We start from the raw sequence: 9,603 nt of genomic DNA, 5'->3' as shown, positions 1-9,603 counted from the left end.
AAGGAAAGGAAAGGAAAGGAAAGGAAAGGAAAGGAAAGGAAAGGAAAGGAAAGGAAAGGAAAGGAAAGGAAAGGAAAGGAAAGGAAAGGAAAGGAAAGGAAAGGAAAGGAAAGGAAAGGAAAGGAAAGGAAAGGAAAGGAAAGGAAAGGAAAGGAAAGGAAAGGAAAGGAAAGGAAAGGAAAGAAGGAAGAAAAAAAACAACAACTTCGCAAAACTTAAAAGCATTTCAATGCTGACATGTAGAGATTCAAATATGTTAGTCATATGTTAGTCTGAGAAATGTCAAGAGGGATTCCCAAACAGAATGTTTTGGAAGAATGGTGCTTGCTGGGCATACAACTGTATCAGGATGATGAACATACTCTTGTTCAGTTGTTATGCTAATATTAAAAACAAAATTATATAAAAACCAGAGAAGTCTTTAAATGTCTGTCAAATAAAATGGAAAGAAATCCAGATGTTGTGTTACAAATTAATATATCATCTATTCATCTTTTTGGGAATGTGTTTAGGTCTCTCTCAGATGAAATACTTTCTGATTTGAACATGTTACAGATATTGAAATAAAAAAAAACATATTAGCTCAAGACGACAGTGGAAAATGTCTGCAAAAGACTGGTAGCTACACAGTTCACGAATGACAAGACTACTCTGAAGAATACAAATAACTCATCTGGGGATCAGAATTAAATTTCACTTAATTTGATTTCATCAATATATAATACATATATCATGGTTACAATGTGTCTACCTAGTTTTCAAGATGTTTTTTCTTCAGCACATTCTCAGGCATTCTTAAAGAACAAATGAGTTCAAGGAGGTGATGACAAGTCCTCTAGTGTACTTAAGAAAGACCCAAGTGGTTGGTTGGTTTACTAGATTTTTTGAGCCAATTGTTAATACCTATTCTAATGCATAAGCATCCAGAAGTGCATGTTGGTTTTCACAAATCAATCATATACCACAATAGTCTAGACCAATGAGGTATTTTAATTATATATTTCCTGTTGGTTAAACTTCAAGAAATCAAGCTGGAAGGTGGATTAAAGTTATTTATATGCTGTATATACTATTGGTGTCACGAATGATTTCACTGCTGCTGCCACCAGAACACAGCTCATAAATGTCAGTTAACCAGCTTAAAATAGATTTTGTACATTATAGTAAGAATTATTTCGCACTTTCTTGACTTTGTGTTGTTGAGCTCAGTGAGCTGGATACTGTTTTTCTTTAAAACAGTCAAAATTGGGGTGGCACATTCACTATTATTATTATTATTATTATTATTATTATTATTAAGAAAGCCTGTTTTTCAGTAATGGTTTCTATAGTGATCAGAAAAATAAATGCAATTAAAGTTTCCAGAAATCAGCAAAACCAGACGTATTATTTGGTGACTTTCAAATCAAATAAGTTAGTTATTAGATTTCACTCTCAATTTAATCCTTTAGAGACAGAAGAGTTTAGGTAGAGTGAGCTATATTTTATTTTGTCTCCCCATCAGTGTAATTAGTGAAGTGAGTAACATCATATCATGCAGCAACCTTAGGGCAGAAACTAAAAAGGAAATTATCTGTGCACCGTTCTGTTGTTATCAACATATAATTGGATTTGGATGAAATTTTTTTCTTCTTGAATTAAAAGAGAATGTTCAGTGAAGCCAGAATTTTAGTCTTTATTTCTTACAGATACCTTGCCTTCCTGGCAATGAAGCTTTGAGGGAACATCAGCAATACCACAGTCAGAAAGGACTCTCTGACAAGGAAAGAGACACCAAAAAGCACTCCAGGCTGGAGTCCAGCTGGGAATATGGTGCATCCATCTCCAAAAACCTCTTCCTGCCAGTTTCTCTCACCTAATCTGTCAGCTTGCTCCACGTTTTGGGGGAGACCTCCTCTATTTGTAACAATGACAATGTGTTCTGAGTCTTGGAGGAAAACATGTTACCACACTTCCATAGTGACAGAACATCTTGTGCCCAGAATGGTTTCCTGAGATGCTCTGCTAGTGCATTGATTGGCAAGTTAGTCTCAAACTGTACGTAGCTGCCTGTTATGGATTATATCACAGACACTTACAATACTGTACTGAAAAGAAAATGACTATGTTAGATCTTGAATATTATTTTCTGTTGCATCAGTGAAAACTGTTGATATGTCTCTGCATTAAAAAAAAAGAGATAACTAGCACAAGATTTTCAGTATTGTTTTAATGAAAGGTATTATTTTTATCTAACTGTCGCTTTAATCAAGAGTCCAGTGCCCTTTAATCAAGAGTCCAGTCCACTTAGCATTGGCTGATGAGACAGAATTACTCAGAAGAATGGTTTTCATCATCATCTTTAAGATAGGCATTTGTTTCATTTCAAATCAAGTTTGATTACTTCCAAAGCATGTGAACAACTACCTGTTAAAAAAAGCAAAAAGGATTCTCCATCCACAACCACTTCAAGGTTCACACAGAGGAGATAATGAAGTAAACTCATTCTGTTCTTTATGGAAGTCCTATGGATCAGTTTCCACTTAACCCATGAGAGTAAGAAAAACAAAGGCCTTTGCTCTCCTTTTCATAGGCAGTTACAATGCCTATATAATCCAGTTCTCTTCCTTTCATACCTTCCCATGCCATATTGTCCTATGTTGCTACAAAGTGGTAGCAGATTGTTAAGAAGGTATAAACATGTATCAGCAAATGAGCTAAATGCTAGTTGCCATCATTGCTGGCAAGCTTTGGTCACAGCCAATATCAACATATCCTACAGAAATAGTATAGTGTCATTTTGTTTTAGGCTCTGGTTTGGTACAGAGCTGATGAATACAGCTCTCTTTACATGTTTTAGGAATTAACTACTTTCTAATGCTTCTCATTAGAGGGCCAATATGCAATATAGTCATATATGCCTATATATGTAATTGCTTAACATTGCTATAAAATCCTAAATATTCAGACATTATGGTCAAGTATTCCAAGATCTTCAGATGTTTTTGATAGTCATAAAGTGTTCATCTTCAGTCATCTTTTAATACTAAATTATTATTCTTTTTAATGTGCCTTATAGTTTTGAACCCTTATAATTCTTAACATCCTTATTTCTAAGCTCTCCACCGTAAATGCAGGTGCTAGGAAGTCTTCACACACACACTTTATGAAATGTACATGATCCTAGCAGATGAGGTGTTAAGGAAAACATCCATTTTTATATAACCTCTGATCAAATCACCAGAGGAGCAGCCCTACCTAGGATGGATCAGTGGTTCACATGAAGAAGTGTGTTACCCTTCTGCCCTGCTTCTCCTGCTTCTCTTTTGCTTAAAAGCAAAATCTTGCTTTTAACCTCAGTTACATTGTCATAACTTCACTTGTCCCCCAGGGTGAAGGTTTGGGGTTAGATTTCAGGTTGACTTTGCACTAAAGTTGACTTCATTTGTAATCCTGAGGTCTTCTGCAACAAATGAGAAAAAACATCATGCTGTTCTGTCAAGTTTTCCTACGTTATATAAATTCTAAGCTCTTGATAAACATTTTTCTTTAAGATGAAAGTCTGAATTGATAGACTGCTTCTGATGCCTCTGTGTTACTTGCTCAGTCACTGGAGCAGTAGCCTCTGTGTTTAAAGGGAGTATATAGTTCTCACTAGTTCCTGTTGACAGTCTGCCACAGTGCATAAAGTCATGCAGACCCCAGATTAATCACTCCCACATTATCTGGCTTATTACATACCAAACTGACAGGCTGCTAGGCAGCTTGGACACAGATAAGGCAAAAATATGGAAACCAACCACTGTGCTCAATGTGTCAAAATTATGTCGATCATCCTGTTTAAAGGAAAAAATTCTTCACATTATAAAGGCTACATTTTAAATCATTTTAATACAAAATTAATGTAGTAATAATGTGCAGATACTATATTTGCAGCATCTGTGTTTTGTATCTTGGCAATTATATTTTAAATATGATTGGCAACAACCAGAGAAGAACTTGGTAACAATGAGGAAAGAAAGTAATTGTATCCCCTGTTGACTATCCTGTGGATACATCTAAATTAAATAATAATAATAAAAAAGAACATAAATAAAAATGGTGAATCAGAGGTTCACAGCAAGATGAAAATATTAAAAGTGCATTATTATGGGTCTTGTAAATGTTAAATAAAGCAAAGACAATACAATGGACTTTGACCCACACAGTATTTAAAAGCATAGTGTATACAATGTCTTTTACTTAACTGGAAACTAGTAAAAAATGAATGGTTCTTATCATTCCCCTTTGTGAAATCTTAGATCATGGAAGAGTAATGATACAATGGCATTATAAGAAGTTCCCGATTAGTGTAGTAAATAAATAATGGTTTAATACTGAAATAAGACTAAGTTGTTTATTAAGTACGGAGGCTCTTTTTTCCAACCTTAAAATATTTGACACATAAGACATTGCAAATGAGTAAATCACTGTAGCATGCCTTGTCATTTTTATTGCAATGTCAAAAAGCTCTGCTGCTATGGGTTTCCCAAAAGAAGCAGCATTGCAGATATCAGGGGGCAGATGGAGAAAATGGCCCAGCATCATTAGTGATCTTACAGGGAAACAAAATATACTAGATATACTTGTTTAGAACAATTAGGTTTTTAGTTTCCCTTGGAAAAGGTACGTCTTCACAATTTCCAGATAAGACTCTGGACTGATATAATAGTTCTAATCCATGTGAATTTTGCACGTATGTGTGGTCCAATCATAGAATAGAATAGAACAGAACAGAACAGAATAGTTCAGTTGGAAGGGACCTACAAAGTCCAACTTCCTGACCACTTCAGGGCTATCCAAAAGTTAAAGCATATTACTGAGGTCATTATCCAAATGCTTTTTGAACACTGACAGGCATGGGAGCATCAACCACCTCACTTGGAAGCCTGTTCCAGTGTTTGACCACCCTCACGGTAACTATTTTTTTCTAATGTCCAGTCTGATCCTCCCCTGGCACAGCTTTGTGCTGTTCCTTCACATCCTGTCATTAGGCTTCCCAAATAAATAAATAAATAAAATAAAGCCCTTGATATTTTGCAAGCTTATTATTTATTCTTTTGATCTAATCCAGAGAAATAGATCAGTGCATCCACCTGCAGAAGATATAGTTAATTGCAGTGATTCAGGGAGAAAGCAAACAAACAAAAAAAAAAAAAAAAAAAAAAAAAAAACTTCAAGATGCTGGAGTTAGGGCTAGTAATGGTAGTAAGTGCATGCTGTACTAGATGTAGGAGTCAAGGTGTTGGCAGGGGGGTGGCTTCAGGGGTTGCCTCTGTGAGAAGAGGCTAGGATCTGCTTTGTGCTTATGCTGAACACATCCGATTCCAATGGAGTCACTACAGGACACAGCTGAGGCCATCAGCCAAGCTGGTGGCACCCTGGGAAAACATATCTCTTCAACATTAGTGATGGGCCCTGAGGCCACAGCTGCCCTGAGTAGGAGGATCATGATTGCAGAAATGATAAATTCCCAGTTAACCCCAGACTTGTGCAGGATTTGCTGCTCCACCTGGGTTCATGTAAGTCCATTGGTCCTGATGGGACTCATCCCAGAGCACTCAGAGAGCTGTCTGATGTCATCATGGAACTTCTCTCAATTATTTTTCAATGGTCTTGGGAATCCAAAGAGGCCCCAGTTGACTGGAAGCTGGTAAATTTGGTCCCAATTTTCAAGAAGTGCAAGAAGATCCTGGCAATTGCAGGCCTGTCAGTCTCACTTCAGTGCCTAGTAAAACTATGGAGAAGATCATTCTGGGAGTTACTGAAAAACACCTGAATGCAGTCATTGGTCAGAGCCAACATGGGTTCACTAATGAAAGGTTATGTCTAACAAACTTAATTTCCTTTTAAGACAAGATCACCCAGCTAGTCGACCAAAGGAAGCCAGTCGATGTAATCTTTCTGGATTTCAGTAAAGCTTTTGATACTGTCTCTCACAGTATTCTTCTGGACAAAATGACAAGAATGCAGTTGGATAAATAAGATGGCTGAACAACTGGTTGACAGCTTGGGCCCAGAAGGTTATTGTAACTGGGGTTTTATCAGACTGGTGAACTCTCACTAGTGGGGTTCCCCAGGGCTCCATTTAAAGGCCAGTCCTCTTCATTATTTTCATAAACAATTTGGATGAAGGACTTGAAAAGTTTTTGAGCAAGTCTGCAGATGATGCCAAATCATTTGGAGCTGTTGACGCTGTCAAGGGTGGTTAAGCCTTGCAGATAGATCTTGACAAATCAGAGAACTGGGTAATCACCAACAATATGAAATTTAACAAGAGCAAATGTCGGATTCTGCACCTGGGAAGGGACAACCTTGGCTATACATACAGACCAGGGGATGAGATGCTGGAGAGCAGCCCCACAGAAAGGGATCTGGGGGTTTTGGTCAACAAGAAGTTGAATGTGAGCCAGCAGTGTGCCTTGGCAGCCAAAAGGGCCAAGAGTATCCTGGGGTCCATCAAGCATGACATTGCTAGTCGGTTGAGGGAAGGGATTGTCCTGCTCTACTCTGTACAGGCATGGCCTCACCTTCAGTACTCTGTGTGGTTTTGGCACCACAGTATAAGAAAGATGTAAAGCTGTTAGAGTGTCCAAAGATGGTCAAGGGTTTAGAGGGGAAGACGTGAGGAGCGGCTGACGTCCCTTGGTATGTTCAGCCCAGAGCAGAGGAGGATGAGGGGAGGCTTCATGGCGGACTGCAGCTCCCTCACAAGGGGAGCAGAGAGGCAGGTGCTAAGCTCTGTTCTCTGGGGAAAGCGACAGGACCTGAGGGAATGGCATGGATTTGGGACTGGGGAGGGTCAGGCTGGGTGTTAGGGAAAGGTTCTGCACCCAGAGGGTGGTTGGGTACTGGGGCAGGCTCCCCAGGGCAGTGGTCAGAGCACTGAGCCTGCCAGAGTTCAAGAAACATTGGGACAACACTCTCAGACACATGATCTGTTTTTTTGGGTGGTCCTTTGGAGACCCAGGAGTTGGATTCAATGATCCTTGTGGGTCCCTTCCAACTCGGATATTCTATGATTCAATGATAAGGAACAGGACAGTATGTTCCAGGTGCCAGAGAAGGAATATCTCCATAGAGAGGACAATGTTGGAGTATACAGCCACACTGCAGCCTGTGGAGTATCCCCATGCCAGAGTTATTTGCTATATGGGTATTTGCTGAAGGAACTGTCGTCCATGAACCCACAGTGGAGCAGGTTTGTCTTGAAGGACTGCAGACCATAGAAGGACCCATGGTGCAGCAGAGAAAAGTCTAAGGAGAGAGCGGCAGAGATGACCTGTTAGAGAATCAAGCCACAACTCCTAAACCCATACCCCTGCTCTCTTTGGTGGAGGAGGAAATGAGAGTGAAACAGCTTGGGAGGAGGTGGTGTTGTGGAAGATGTTTTACTTTTTGTCTTTGTTTCTCAACATCGAAAGCAATTTAATTTGCCTTTTTTTTTTTTTTTTTTTTTTTTTTTTTTTTTTTCCGGGTCAAGTCTGGTTTGCTAATGACAGTACCTGTCTTTATCTTGGTGCACATTTTTTTTTCATTTTTTTTTTCTCCCTCCTGTTCAGGAGAGGGAGTGAGAGAGTAACTTGATGGTTATCTGGCAGCTGGCCAGGATCAACCCACCAGAGAGAAAATCTGTAGAGAGAATTCAGCACTGAAATTGGAGCCTCACTGACAGAACTTGTTTAAGTGGATGCCCACTCCAGCCATGTCAGTGGGGCTGGAAAATCAATGCAAGTCTCCCACGGACTTTCCTCATTTCAAAACTTTGTTATTGTCAGCAAGAGCTAGAAGCATAAGAATGGAAGGAAGGGGGAGATGAGAGAGACCATAGTCTAGAGGAAGAGGTTGGTGTGTAGTTGCAGTGGTGAGGAAAGACTGCTCTCAGGATGCACACACTTTGCTTATGAGAATTCCAGCAGTGTGAGAGAATGGCAAAGTTACAGAAAATGAAGTGAATTCAGCTAGCTTTCAGATACTGCAATGTTAGAAGACTGCATGAGAGAACACAGAAAAAGGGGGTAGCAAAGCAGCTGCTAAGAGAGGAAATGAGTAACACTGGGAGCTGGTACCACAGAAATCATAAAAGTAGGGACTGAACTAAACACAGGAGTGCAAGGGTGTGATAATGAAGATCAGAAACAGAGAACTAGGAATAAGGAACGCTGAAAAGAACAAAAATGATGGCTATTGAAATAAAGTCTTGAGAAGACTTATCAGAAAGAAAACACAAGTAGGGACCATTCGTATGTAGAGCTTGGGCTCAGGATGGGAGGATGAACTTCTGTGTAACATTTGTTTCAGCACACACTCTGTTAAAGTTGGAGAGTAGTGCTGAAAGAGGTTTAAATAGAGTTGATTTCCTGAGCTTGTAATGAGCCCATGCATTTTGGGTTTGGCTGTTTTTTTTTTTTCCTTTTTTTTTTTTTTTTTTTTTTTTTAAGTTTAGTTTAGTTTAGTTTTGTTTTTCCACAGGAAGAAGTAATAACATTTTTCAAACCGACTGTAGTTCTGGTCCAAATCAGTTTTAAGATTCTAGTTTGGAAATTACAGGATCAAATTCTCACAAGCCTTCTCAAGAGATTATGGCCCAGCAAAGATTAAGGTATTTCTGCTGTCTTGATCTGGAGCCAGAAATTCCTTCTACTTCTTAGTCTTCTTTCTAACCAATGATGTTAAGGTGCATTTGAATCAGAAGATTAGACTCAAAGCAGTTGTTTTTCTCTCTCCTTTGTCCTCTTCTCTCCTCCCATGTCTTAATCCCCAACACTTGCCAAGGTTTCACTCCATCCAGTCTATACCTCATTGCCAAGAAAAAAAAAAAAAAAAAAACAGTTCACCCTTCTGTTTTTTAATAAGATCAGATTTTGAGGTTTTAGTTTTGACTCATGTCTATATGAGGTAAAAAACACTCCACTTTTTTTTTTTTTTTTTCTTCCACAGTCTTAAAAAAATGATGTTGCTTTGGTTTTGTGGTAATAAGGAGGTTAATGTCCTTGTGTTTTCTCAATAAAAAATATTTTATTTTCTTTTTCTGTTGCATTCAGTTTTTGCATTGATTCTGACCACGGTTAGACTAAATCTACTGGGCTAGATTGATAGCTAGTCTTAAACCAGCATGTTTCTTTCCTATGTTTTAAAGCGTTCCTGCTGACTTCTGTTTTGTGACATGTTTTTGGATTGCCATGGTAAAATGCTGTTAAGCAAAAATATAATTGTTTGATTTTATTTCCATTTACTGTCAAAAAACTTCACAAGGTGGCCCTTAGCTTTAAACGCAGGAAGCACAAATATACACACACATGCAGAGGTACACATTCATCGGTTATAGATGTTGTCACATTGAGCTAAGCATGCAGCCAATTCAGGAAGCTGTAGTTGAAGACAGTGGAGGAGTTTTGCAAATCAAAGCTTCACTGCAGACTCACTTGAGCAGTGACTCAGTGTGTAGTCATTGTAAACAGACTAATTTGTGCCTCAGTTTACTCTGCTGTAAAAGTAGAAGTTCATTCAAGTGTTTAGAAACTGAAACAGTATTCTGAGACCATAATGAGGTGCTTTCTAATTTAGGTGACTATTGATAATTAT

The sequence above is a fragment of the Oxyura jamaicensis genome, chromosome 1 (assembly GCF_011077185.1).
Source record: "Oxyura jamaicensis isolate SHBP4307 breed ruddy duck chromosome 1, BPBGC_Ojam_1.0, whole genome shotgun sequence".
NCBI lineage: Eukaryota > Metazoa > Chordata > Aves > Anseriformes > Anatidae > Oxyura > Oxyura jamaicensis.
Note: the sequence above shows the minus strand (reverse complement) of the source record.